Raw genomic sequence first — 14377 nt, 5'->3', positions numbered from 1 at the left:
TCAAGAAGGTGAATAGGAAGTTTGGGTAGCATCTCTATTCCTATGGGCCATTGTAAAATACCATTTTATTTTGCTATAAGTTTTTATATAATACGGGGGATTTTCATACATATTGTTTTATTCTCTGCAAACCACAGGATCTCACAGATGAAAGGAACTACAGAGGTCATTTCCAGAAGTATTAAATATATGTGGCCTATAACACTCTCAAATTGGCTGATCCAGATCAAAATGTAATTGGAAAACATTTAATAAAATAAATAAGAATATAATAAAATACAGATAATGTTAATATTTGGTTTTTCTAAATCAAATGTGTGGCCCATAAGGGAGCCTTATACATGTTTGTTGGCCCAGTTTCCATTTCAGTTTGATACTACTGATTTAAACAAACCTAGACAAAAATGCCTTTTATAACACTTCAGACAAGTAGTCATTCATCATTTACTTGAAGACTCCTATAGATATGAAATTTAAGTCACCACATCCCAATGATGGACATCTTTAACTGGTTTGAAATCTGCCTCTATATCTTCCACTAGTCATCTAGTTTCTCACAAAAGTCTTATGAGGTAATCTGTTGACAAGCATTTATTAAACATCTATTCTGTGCCAGGCACTATATTAAGTGTTGGAGTTACAAAGAAAGGCAAAAGGCAGTCTCTGCTTTCAAAAAGCTCATAACCTAATGGGAGAGATGCAAACAATTGTGCCAAACAAGCTAAATATGGGATAAACAGAAAATAATCAACAGGGGTTATGAAATCCTTATTGTAGAAGGTAGTATTTTAAAAATGAGGAGGGAGAGTATTCTAAATAAGACAGTGAAAATGCTTAGAGTCAGGAAATGGAGTGTTTGAGGAACAAGATGTCAGTGGAACTAGATCTTAGAATTCATAAAGGGAAATGAGATGTGAGAAGACTGGAAAGTTAGGAAGGGGGTAGATTATGAGGTTCTGAAAAGCCAAAGAGAGGATTTTATATTTGATCTTGAAGGCAATCAAAGGCAATCCCCCATCACTAAATGGGAGAAGGGAGGTGACATAGTCAGACCTGAGCTTTAGGAAGATGAACTTGATTGCTAATTAGACTAGAGAGTAGATTAGGGAGTGACTTACTAGCAAGCTGTTGTAATATTACAGGCATGAGGTAATAAGAATCTGTACTAGGATGATGGCATCATCACAGGGGAAAATGTGTGGTGGTAGTGATAGTGGTCAGGAGAGATGTTGTGAAAATAGAAATGATAAGAATCTGGGTGATTCAATAGACAATGGTGCCCTTGACAATAAGAGGGATGTCAGAAGAAAGGGTTTTGAGGAAAAGACAAGTTCAGTTTTAAGACATAATGAATTGGGCTTGTAGGATGGAAAGTTTGTGTGTGTGGAGGGTGTACTGCTTGGGAACAAAGAGGACAGTGCTACAATGAATTCAATTTATTGAGTTTTTTAAATAGATTCTTTCAAGTTGAAGAACTGAGAGGCACAACTTTGGAGGGGATTATCCATCCTTCTGTTAAGCTAAGTCTGTGTCTAACTCAGTGCCAAAGGCTGACCCCTAGTTAGTTAGTGCCCTAACCTCAGTCAAGGTCTAAATCATGAGATTAACCTGACAATATGCCTATTCCCAGACGTCTATAAGAAATTCTTTTTCAGATGTTCAATAGGTAGTTTGAGATGTGAATCTGTGCTTGAGGAAAGAACTTAAGGCTGACATTCTCCAATTGATAAATGGTCAAAGGATATGAACAGACAATTTTCAGATAAAGAAATTGAAACTATTTGTAGCCACATGAAAAGGTGCTCCAAATCACTACTGATCAGAGAAATGCAAATCAAGACAACTCTGAGATACCACTACACACCTGTCATATTGGCTAAGATGACAGAAAAAGATAATGACGAATGTTGGAGGGGATGTGGGAAAAGTGGGACACTGATACATTGTTAGTAGAACTGTGAATGGATCCAACCATTCTGGAGAACAATCAGGAATTAATGCTCAAAAAGCTACCAAACTGTGCATACTCTCTGATTATATCCCAAAGAGATTCTGAAGGAGGGAAAGGGACCCACATGTGCAAAAATGTTTGTGGCAGCCCTTTTTGTAGTGGCCAAAAACTGGAAACTGAATGAATACCTATCAATTGGAGAACGGCTGAATAAATTTCTGTAAGAAATGACCAGTAAGATGTTTTTAGAGGAGGCTTACATGAACTGCTGTTAAGTGAAATAAGCAGAGCCCAGAGATCATTATACACAGCAACAAGAAAATTATACAATGATCGATTCTGATAGATGTGGCTCTCTACAATATTGAGATGATTTAAACCAGTTCCACTTGTGCAGTGATGAAGAGAGCCATATACACCCAGAGAGAGAACTATGGGAACTGAGTGTGGAACACAATATAGTCTTCTCACTCTCTCTGTTATTTGCTTGCATTTTGTTTTCTTAGTTTTTCTTTTTCTTCCTTCTTGATCTAATTTTTCTTGTACAACAAGACAATTATATAAATATGTATACATATATTAGATCTAACATGTATTTCAACATATTTAACATGTATTGGACTACCTGCCAGCTAGTGGAGGGAAGGAGAGAAAAATTTGCAACAAGAGGTTATGCAAGGGTCAATGTTGGAAAAATTATCTGCATATACTTTGTAAATAAAAAGCTTCAATTAAAAAAAAAAAAAAAGATAATTGAATCTAGATGAGATCACTAAGTGAGAAGAAGGCCTAGAAGATAGCCACGGTTGGCAAGTACTACCAAGTAGGTAAGATAGATGTTATTATTCTTATATATTCTTATATATATATATATATATACATATATATATATAAGCTAGAAAGGTGAAGGGTCTTGCCCTGTCACTTGAGAAAGGGAGCTAGTGAGTCTAAAATGGTACTACCACTCAGGTCTCTTCCTAAGATTAGAGCTATTGGGACTAATTCACTCTGTCTTTAGAAAGAAGTTAAATAGCTCTGTCTGCAAAGGGCTAGATTTGGCCACTATCAGAACTTGCAATTACTGCTTAAGAAGAGATTGCCAAAACAAGCACTGCACTCAGGCAACATCTCCAACATATATCCTAGCCACAGATAAAGAAGACAGAAGTAGCACTTTAAGCTCTCCTCTTCCCAGTCCTTCAGAGAGATAACTGTGTATTCATCTACTTCCCAGTCCATCACTGAGGCATCCCTGCATCTATCCTTTCTCTACTGCTGTAGTTACACTATGTGTGTCCCACTTTAGTCATGCTAATATACATGTTAAGCAAGACAAGGGATTTGTAGAATGGAAGGAGTATGTATGTATATGTGTGTTTGCATGTGTGGTAGGGGTGTTGATTAGGAGCACAGAATATAAAACTATCAATAAATTCAATCTGATGACCTTTTAAAATAGGTTTTGTCAATTGAAGAATTGAGAGGCACCATTGGGTCTTTACCTAATAATCCTTACCCAAAAGATCCAGTCTTCTGTTAAGTCTATGTCTAGCTTAGTGCCTTAGTCCAAACCCTAATCTTAGCCATAGTAGAACCTTAACCTTAATTATGGACAAGGCCATGAGTTCTTCCAGACTATGCTTATTCTCAGCTGCCACAGACTAAATTCTAATCCTGGCCAGATTGAGCCCTAAACCCTTACTATTATCTCTAACTCATCACAAATAATCCCCCTAATTTCGGCCATAGATTACCCTAACTTTCACCACAGATATATTGCTAATCTTATCAAGTCATTTTATAAGTGTGTGCCTTAAGTTTAAGAGGGGAACTAGGTAATAAAAACTGGTTGGCTCAGTATATCCTACTATTTTATTGGAGACATGGATCAGAGCACACCCACAAACACACACACACACGCACACACACACACACACACACACACACACACACACACACACACACAAACACACACACATATATATCCTACAAGTAAACTCTGAGGCATCCTCATTGCAATCCCTATTCCCAAAGACAATTGGGTTTCTAGGTTGGTTACATCTTCTCAAGATCTTAGGGTTACTCTTGAAGTGTTATGGGTGACTCTAATACCACTACCTGGTGCTTTCACCTGTATTCTTCCTTCCCCTAACATTATCAGTTGAGAATCAATTTAGTCAATTAGTTTTAAGTTGCTTTTAGAGAAGGGTATTTACAAAAATGATACTTTAAAAAGGAGAGTTGGTATAAAACATTCCTCTAAAAATCTGTGACAAACTCTCATGTGCATAGAGAATCCTGAAAAGTAGGGAAAGTAGTCTCAAGCTCAAAAAGTACATGTCCCAAAGGGGTAACTCATCTCCTAAATTGGTCGACATTGCCATATTTGCAAACACAGCTGTTCACCTTTGCTCTATTTTCCCATTGATATACAAACCTATATGTTCTTTTTTTGGAAAACGGAAGATTGTTTGGCATAGGGGTCAAGGGATTGGTAGGATGGGAAAAAAGGAGGAAGAGACATCGTGATATTTTCTTTTTTCTGTTAATTTTATATAAATGTCTCATAAAAACCATCTCCCTAATTCCATCCTCCACAACCTTGCACCCTTTATCAGCTGGGGATAGTGCCATTTAAACCTCAGCTGAAAGAATATAGCATAGGCAGTTAGTTTTAATGCTGTTTATCACATAAACCCGCTCACTTCCAAGAACCCTGGGGAGAGCACGTTCATTTTTATTATGTTAATTCACCTTACAACGACCAGGGCAGAAATTTCCATTTATTTCAATTCTACTAATCTGCTCCAGCATCGGTCTATAATTGAGGTCGTAAATTTGCTCCAAAGAGTTGGAGATTTCTAAACTCCGACATGTAAAGTCATTTACTGTTTAATAGGTAAAGCATTCAGCTGTGTATAAGTCTGTATCTTCTTACTAGTTTGAAAGCTATTCATCTTTTTTCTCAGCACAGACTTTGAGGTCAGGATATATTCTACATTCACTCCAGACACAAGTTCCCATGTAATAGATGGTTATTGGACATTATCCTAAACCATTGAATTCTTACTTCTTGAAAACCTCTATAAGAGATTCCCTTATAACTGGTAGTACAAGCTCTAAGAGAAACCAGTTGGTTGATAAACAATGTCCTTCTCAATTGATAAACAGTATTTGTTTGGTCTGATTTCTTTCCACCCTTCTCTTCTAAGAATCTAGCTTGTTCTACATAGAAGATAAATGTAAATTAAAGTGGGAGGGGAATAAGTCAAGTTAAGAAGCATTTACTGTTTATAATATTCCAAAAACTGTACTAAGTACTGGGAATATAAAAACAAGTAGATAGTTCCTATCCTCATAGAGCTTACTTTTTAATTATGGAAAACAATTCAAAAAAGGGACCTAAAAAGAGGGTGGGAAGGAGGTAATATGTAAAGAGGCATAAATGTGACAGTTGTACAGATCAGTGCAAGAACAGGACTGTAAACTAGGGCCTCCTCCTTAAATTAGAAGGTGTAGGAGATACCAGTCAATAGAAAGGAATGCTACAAGATCAGTTGTAATGTTTCAGTTATTTTCAATCATAGTGACCCCATTTGGCACAGTGACAGCACTGAAATTCTGGAGTGATTTGATTTTTTCTTCTTTGGTTTATTTTACAGATGAGGAAACTGTGGCAACAGGGCTAAGTGACTTGCTCAGGATCACATAGCTGTATTCAAATTTGAACTCTGGAAGATTAGTCTCCCTGGACTCTGGCCATCTAGCTGCCCACAGGGTCAGAGGATATTGCTAATGTGAGAAGTAGTTCAGTGGAAGTGAACTTCCAGGGTAAAGAGGTTTCTATGGCATGGTAGAGAAAATCACATGGAAATTAGTTTGAAGTATTAATGGGATTTAAGAGAGCAATTTCTAGTTCCAAATGATGGGTTAGTAGCAAATGATGAGATTGTAGACACCAAATGTTGGGGTTCAGTCATATAAAGAATTCACAATGTCATTGTCTTTGGTCAAAGATACATTTATTTATTTGTTGCTGAGGCAATTAGGGTTAAGTGACTTGCTCAGGGTCACCCAGCTAGGAAGTATTAAGTATCTGTGGTCACATTTGAACTCAAATCCTTCTGACTTCAGGGCAGGTGCTCTATCCACTGCATCACCTAGCTGCCCCTAGATACATTTATTTATTTATTTTTTATTTTATTTTATTTTTTTGAGGCTGGGGTCACACAGCTAGGAAATGTTAAGTGTCTGAGACCAGATTTGAATTCGGGTCTTCCTGCGCCACCTAGCTGCCCCTACATTTATTTATGAAAAGAGGTTGTAGACAAAAGGAAGAGATACAATAGCTGCCCGGAGTGGTAAATATGAAATATAGTTGGGAGAGCACATAGTTAGCAAGGAAAAGGTTTTTAACAATTAATGATGACAAAGAAAAGTTCCCTCTTGGAACTCACAATTAACCAGGAGAAAGGAAATACCCTATGAGGTTGGAGTATGCACTTAGCTGGCAGCATCCTAAAAGAATTAGTTATAAGAAAAAGAATGAATAGAGGCATGGCGGGGATGAGAGATACCACATGGATCAGAATTTTACAACTTCAACTACTATTGATATGGAACTAGACTGGGAGTTGGAGGACTAAATTTCAAATTTTAATTCCTTCTATTTGATCCTGGGCAAGTCCCCTTAACCTTTCTGAGTCTTACTCATTATTAGAGATTTACTCATGGTAGACTTCTTCCAATTCTAAATCCTGTGATTCTGTAACTTCATAAATATGAAAACTTAAAAAAGTCTACATTTCCTTTCCCCTCATCTTTAATAGGAGGTGGTAAGAAAATGTTTCCATCCAAAACCTCTTTGCATTAGCCTCATATAATAAATCAACATCTTTTACTTACCGTCCAAGATAAGAGCTAAATTCAATAGCTCAGTAAATAGGACTTGAAAAGAGGGGGAGAAGTGAGGTTAGAAAAGATCTTTGCTACAGTTAATAAAGCAGTTTAAGGATCAACACCCTTATGACTGAACACTAGGTAAAGCCTTTTGAGAGGGATGGGAGTAAAGTACAGATAGCTAAGGATTATCTATGCCTACTTATTAAAGAAGATGTAGAAACACAGATAATGGGATTAGTGACATTACTTGCCTATATGATGATGAACCATGGCTCTACTAAAATTATACTTTAGTGCCTACTAAGAACATGAAGGTGCCAGTCTTCCTCAAGACTATGTCTGCAAGGCTCTAACAGATCCTAGCAAGCTGAAAAGGCTTTGACTTCAAATCTGATGATATTGACATCTGCCATTTGAGGACCAGCCCTAGCTGGCTGAAGTGGGACTCCTCAAATGCAGACTGGCCATTAGGAAAGGTAATTTTTGGTTTTGGCAACTGGATATCAAGGGAAAGAAGGACATATACTAATAAAATTGATGATCTTTTAAAACATAATGGACAGTAGAAAAATAACAATAGAGTAAAATTAACTGATTGTATTATATATTCTAGGTGATAATGACTGTTCTCATATACATAAGACATTATACATGTATATTTACACACACACACACACACACATATATATATATATATATATATATATATATATATATATATCTGTGGGGATAGGATTATTTGTGAAGGGCTGAATGTATATTATGTGATTTTTGTGGAGCTTCCTATTCAGACCAAGGGTGATTTGTGTTTCTTTCACAGAAGGAAACTGGGTGAGTATTTTGGTTTCTCTTCAGCCACTGCAGAACTCGTGGTTCTCTCTGCTAGTAAATTAGGGCAATACCATTTCAATTTCTGTATTCCTCCCCTTGGTTTAAATTGGATGTGCTAATCTTCCTTTTTTTGTCCTAAATTTTCCTATAACATTGCTGTGCAGCTGTTTAGCAGCTGCTGCCTCCTGCTCTTGAGAAGACTGTGTGTGTGTGTATGTATGTATGTATGTGTGTGTGTGTGTGTGTGTGTGTGTGTGTGTGTGTGTATGTTGGGGTTATTGAAGTCACTTTCTTGGATTTGATAAGAATTCAGAAAGGCAATTTATTGGAACTGGGATGTGAAGAAAAAAGCTTAGCTTGCAGCAAGTGAAACTAAGAAAAGAAGAAAAAAAAGACTTCTAGATATTTGGTTTCTGGATTATAGAAAGTGGAAGGTTGGCCTTCTATAAAGTGATTTCATTACCTGATCCTGGAGAGAAAACTTGGGAGAAGGCATGGACTTTTGAACACATGTCTGAAGGGATATTTTGTTCTCTTTCCTTACTTAGAGGATATAATATCTTACAGAGAAGTTTTGTTGTTGTTTTCTTAAAAAGATAGGTCTGGCCTTCTCTAATGTCCCAGGATTCCACTTCTAATGGGGATGGGGTCTGGATGAAGAAGACGGAGGACCCATTTCCTTTAATGATCTGCTATGCTTTGATCATATGAAAACTTATCTAAGTTCATTCCAAATAGGTTTGTTTTCAGACTGCATCACTTCTTAGAGCAGTGATTTCTATTAAATGTATCATCTAATTGTGAAGCCTAGCTTCATAGGACTATCAGGAACCTTGACAGAGGATAAAAAAGGAAGAGGGTCTGGTCCCAGTTCCATTCTGGCACATATGCTTCCTCTTTTTAGGTCATGCCAAAGACTGAATGACTGAAACAAATGTGGCAGTGGGCTAGGTGGAGAAGCTACATCATCAGCCTTTGCTATATTCTCCTCCCCATTCCAAACAAACTGGAAAGACAATCCAACATGAGCTAGGTTGGGGGCAGGGTATTTATTCTGCCCAGGCTAAGGTCCTCTTTTAAGAAAAGCAATCATCCCTGCTCCTGTCACCCACTCCTCATAACTTCTGGTTTAATCCTTTCACTTACCCTATCTTTCCTTTATTTCCTTTCCCTTATCTCACAGGAAGCTTCTCTAGGAGCAACATAAACAACGGTAATGCAACACAATGGAGACATTCAAAGAACAACACATTTCTTTCCGGTTAATCAGCTCAGACAGTGACTATCTGACCCAAATCATCTACAAATGGAAATGGAGAAAATGCTGGTTTCTTTTCTTTTCTTTTATAGTATGTGTGTTTTTTTCTTTTCTTTTCTTTTTCTTTTTTTAAAAGTAGATTCGATGTTCTTCCCTCCGTGACTTTTTGGTTTTTTTTTTTTTTTTTTTTCTTAAAGAGAAATAAGAATAATAATGCTATTTATGAGCTGCAATCAATTTTTTCAGCCTTAATAACATACACTATACTTTCTTACAGATGCTCTATTGTCTTAAAAGGCAGCTAAACAATGAGAAACAGGAAGGTAAATGAGTGACTTTGTATTAGAGTCACTCTAGAGTATATTAGAGAAGTAAGACCTCTTGGTCCCTAGCTAGTGTTCTAACCATTTTCTGTTAAGCTGGGAATCTTTGGGTGAATAAAAAACAAATAAAAAGGAAAATGCACACAAATCCGCATCCATTCTAATATGCTAAAGGGAACGAATCAGTTAAAGAATCAGTTTGAATTGTGAAGTGTGTTTCTACAATGTATTTGCATAATGACATAGGTAGATGCCTGCTTTTCAGGGGCTGATTCAGCCCAATGGTTGTGGCATCAGAGAAGATAATAGTATTCATTAAGGAAGCTTTTATGCATTGTGATAGCTGAGGAAACTGACAGGGTTACAGGGTACACTTTGAAAAACATACAAATAATTCATGTTACCATTATGTCACAGTGTTATTATAAATAATGTATTCAAATTTTAAAAAAAGGAATTTAAATAATCTTTGGGGTAGGACACACCCATGGAAATGAGGCAACAAAGCCACAGGGTTGCTTGTATGTCAGAATTTCCCTCTAGAAAACACACACACACACACACACACACACACACACACACACACACACACAGAGTGTGAGCCTTAAGTTAGTTCTGTCCTAAGTAAAGGATTAGACTGAAACTGAGTGATTATTCTCTAAACCGGATATCTCTTGGGAGGGGTTTGTTTCTTTTGTTATTGGAATATAAATTTGTCAGATAGCCTAGTGAAAGTAACATTGTCCAAAAGTCAAGAGGATAATTCTAGTTCCGGCTCTGCTACTATGGATCCTGATTATGTGATATCAAGTAAAGTCTCTTCTATGGGAATAAAAACATCTATGGCCCCCACTACCATCTCCACTATTGCACAGGATTGTGAAGCTTGAAATGGAAGAATTTATAGCAATCCATTTTACCAGGATCAATGTAATATAACATAAGGAATCATAATCTAGAACTCTTCTTCTTGTGAAGACAAAGAGTAAATATGCAGAAAAAATGTGCCCTCTACTAGGAAGAAAAGGGGAAAATTATTATCTCTTTTTCATTAACAAACTTCTAATATTAATTAGGAACATGATGATTATTTGGTCCAGACCTATGATTTCATTACTATAATCAACATCAGGTATGGAAAATTCCCTCTGTTAATACAGATGAGTAATTTCTTGGCAACTTATATTTAAGAGAGAGCTGCCTGAGGTTGTGAGAGTTTAATTAAAACAATTCAATTCTAAGTCAAAGCAAAAACTTACTATATGAAAGAAGCTATTCGAGGCACTATGAAGTGCCTAGCACAAGTATCAATTACTAGGGACAGAGACAAAAAGTAAAAACATTTCATATCTTGTGAAAATGGAATAGTTAATTACCTTACTAATCCACTTGATCTGCTTAGGCTCCCTTACTGTCCAGTAAAGGCCAGATTGACCTGGGCATCAGATAAAACTGAGCATTCCTCCCTGGGCATATCAGAAGTTTCTTGCAGTATTTGTGCATCGGAAGTTCCTTGGAGTTCAGACACATTAAACCCAGAACTTGCCCTGCTATGCCAGATAATCAACTCAGACTGATTCATATCAACTCCCATTTCTGAAAAACAACCCAATGCAGAGATGAGCTGATAAAGACCATTATGTGATTATACCCCCTCACCCTATGATTTTTGTCTTTATCATTTCTGCTACCCATGTCTACCTTGAGCTCAGTTCTAACTGTGCTACCATGTGTACATCTACTTAGGAGGAATAAAGCCATGAATACAATCTTAACTGTTTTGTCTTTTTTAGACTGAACTGAGGAAAAGGGTTGACAGTTCCCAGTGAGGTTACTTACTACTTGAGGATATAACATATGGACATGTACAAAGGCTGGGGGAAGAGGATAATCCCCATGAGAAAGAGGCAGAACAACCTGCTTCTGGAAAGATATAACATGTAATAAAAATGTTCTCTCCTTCCTAATTTGGAGCATGTACAGACATTTTAAACTGGTTTTGATGTTTTAACCTTATGATGAAGAGATCAGCCATTGAGTTCATTGGCTGAAATAGCCTAATATGGGGTACATCCAGAAAGTCAGTAATTAGTCCAAGCTAAGGAGATCTAATTCCCGTTCGGTTATATTCAAATGAGAAGGTAAGGGCTGAGTTCTCAGACAAAAGGCCTCAGCCCTTTACTTTTCAACTGGGTTCAATGACTGTTTCTTTTATGATGTCTTTTTTTTTTTTTTTTTTTTTTAGCTTTTAAATGAAGTAGATTAGAGATTGGTATGGATAAAATTTGGAAGGTCAAGAAACTGAGAATCATGCCAGGATTTTTAGAAGCCAGAGACTGAAGCAAAATTTTAAGCAACTTGCCCTATCCAACCCAGTCCAGCAGTAGTAGAGGGGCAGACTCATTCTCCTATCAGCCATGCTACATTTGGAAGTGAATTTGGTTAATGCCTTGTAGGAACTACATTAAGTCTGAGCCCACTCTCTCCAAGGACCTAGAGTAGGGAAAGCGTGCCCTCAGGTTTTGGGGGGTAAATGTTTGCACTTCTGTTCTTGTTATTTCATCACAGTAAATAGTCTTTTTGTAAAAACTAATATATATTAATTGGTTACTTGGAGCTGATTCACTGGTAGGTAACAGTAAGGAGGACTCATTGAAATGGGAGTGCAGGGTGATAGCATCAAAGAAGTCATTCCAACCCATTAGGGATATTCTTAAACCATGAAGGGAAAGATGTATCTGATCTCTGTGGAAGGTAGGTAAGAGTCTTGCTAGATAAATATAAAATATATGCAACGTAATATAACCTCAAAAGTGCTAATAACTATGGGGATCAGAAAAGGACTTTTGTGGGAGTGATCCCCTGACCTGTGCCAGGAAATTAGGTAGCCTACAAGGCAGAACTGAAGAGACTGTGCATTCTAGTCACAGGGAACCCTCGTACCCATATGGAAGAAGATAAGGGTACTATGTTGTCTACAAAGTAATGGCTAACAGGTCAGTTTGGAATATAAAGTGAGGAAAGGGGACTATTGTATATATGACTGGAAAGGTAAAATGGGAACCAAATTCTGTAGAGCTTTAAATGCTAACCTGAGAACATTTTACCCTAGAGGCATCTGGGAACTAGAAGATTCTTCAATAGGAAAGTAATAGTCAGATTTTAGGAATATATATTTGGCAGCTAATTTGGGGGTGCTGATTGGAAAGGGTAAGACCAATTAAGAGGCTATTGCTATCATTCCCAGGAGAGGGGAAATAAAAGCCTAAATTAGACTATTAGCCATGTGAATGGGAAAAAAAAGATTTGAGAAATGTTATCCAGACTTAGAAATTGATTGGATGTGAGGGTTGAAGGAGGGAAAAGATTCAAGAGTGATCAGAGTAAGAAACTTGATAACTGGAAGGATTGTAGTCCATCAACAGAAATGGGGAACACCATTGGATTGATGGGTTTGGTGAGAGTCCAATTTTGAACTTGTCCTTCTCAAGATGCCTATAAGACATCTGGGTGGAGCTACCCAGCAGAGATTAATACAGGCCTGGAATTCAAGAGAGAGATTACAGCTGGATCAGAATAAATTTCTATAGAGATAATAATTGAATCCATGGAAGCCAATAGAAAAGAACCCAGGGTAGAATAAATGAAAAGAAAATGCACTGCAAAAGAGACAAAGAAGTAGTCAAATATCTAGAATCAAAAGGACAATGCCTATAGAAGTTGAGGAGAAAAAGAATTTCTAGACCAAAGTTAACATTTGACAGTATCAAAAGCAATAGTGAGGTCAAGAAGAATAATGTCGACTTTCATTAAATTTAGCTGTTAAGAGATCAACTGATAACCTTAAGGCAATATCCTTCAACTGGAAGAATAGGAAGGCAGAGTAGAAAAGACCCAGAAATAAGCAGATTTAGGGAAATATAAGCAACAAGTGATAATAACTCTTTTTTTTTTTTTTTTTTTTTTTAATACGAATTTCACAGTGAAAGAAAGAAAAGATAAACTCTGGTGGTTAGAGGTTAAATGCGTGTGTGTGTGTGTGTGTGTGTGTTTCTTTGGTGACTTAATTGAGGTTAACTGACTTGTACAGAACTATACAGCTAGTAAGTGTTAAGTGTCTGAGGTTGAATTTGAACTCAAATCCTCTTGACTCCAGAGCAGTTACTCTTATTCACTGTTCCATCTAGCTGCCTACTATGTGTTTTAATAAGGATAGGGGTATATTTATTGTTGGAAAAGAACTGGTAGATAATAGGAGATTGAATATAAGACAATATAAGATTGAGAGACTGTGCTGCTGGAAAAAATGGCCAAGTTAGGGTTAGGATCAAGAACAGAAATGGAAAGGATCAGCCTTCCTCATTACAAAATGAATAAAAGGATTACCTCCTAGTAGTATGAGCCCAGAAAAGATTTGACAGAATGAATTTGAATTGGATAGAGTCAGTACAATTAAGTAATTTGTCGATGGTCACATAGCCAGAATATGTCAAAGGCAGAACTTAAACCTGGTCTTTCTGGTCCAACACTGGCTTTACATATACTATATATCACAGCGATTCTCAGAAAAACATTATACTGAATATTAATTTCAGCAAAAAAATAATTAGAGTAAAAGGTACAAAACGGAGTTTCCTTTTTCAGTTGATTATTTTTTTTTACACTATTTTTTAAAAATTTTGAGTTTCTATTGCTCTGTAAGAAATGACCAGCAGGAGGAATACAGAGAGGCTTGGAGAGACTTACATCAACTGATGCTGAGTGAAATGAATAGAACCAGAAGATCGCTGTACACTTCAATGCTGTATGAAGATATATTATGATGGAAGTGGATATCTTCAACATAAAGAAGATCCAACTCACTTCCAGTTGATCAATGATGGACAGAAACAACTACACCCAGAGAAGGAACACTGGGAAGTGAATGTAAACTGTTAGAACTACTGTCTATCTACCCAGGTTACTTATACCTTCGGAATCTAATACTTAATGTGCAACAAGAAAATGGTATTTACACACATATATTGTATCTAGGTTTTATTGTAACATGTAAAATGTATGGGATTGCCTGTCATGGGGGGAGGGAATGAAGGGAGGGGGGGATAATTTGGA

The 14377-nt window shown here is 36.9% G+C and overlaps 1 protein-coding gene across 1 annotated transcript in view; it reads right to left on the bottom strand.

Moving 5' to 3' along the window:
* Positions 1–10962, bottom strand: part of NACC2 (NACC family member 2) — a 159303-nt gene extending 148341 nt beyond the window's left edge. The window contains exon 1 of the mRNA XM_074294113.1: positions 10642–10962. The gene's annotated coding sequence lies outside the window, so the exon portion shown is untranslated. The remainder of the gene's footprint in view (positions 1–10641) is intronic.
* Positions 10963–14377: the final 3415 nt, after the last annotated feature.

This window comes from Sminthopsis crassicaudata, chromosome 2, assembly GCF_048593235.1.
Source record: "Sminthopsis crassicaudata isolate SCR6 chromosome 2, ASM4859323v1, whole genome shotgun sequence".
In the NCBI taxonomy this organism is placed as follows: Eukaryota; Metazoa; Chordata; class Mammalia; order Dasyuromorphia; family Dasyuridae; genus Sminthopsis; species Sminthopsis crassicaudata.
The sequence above is the reverse complement of the archived record's forward strand: the minus strand, read 5'-3'. Positions and strand labels throughout refer to the sequence as shown.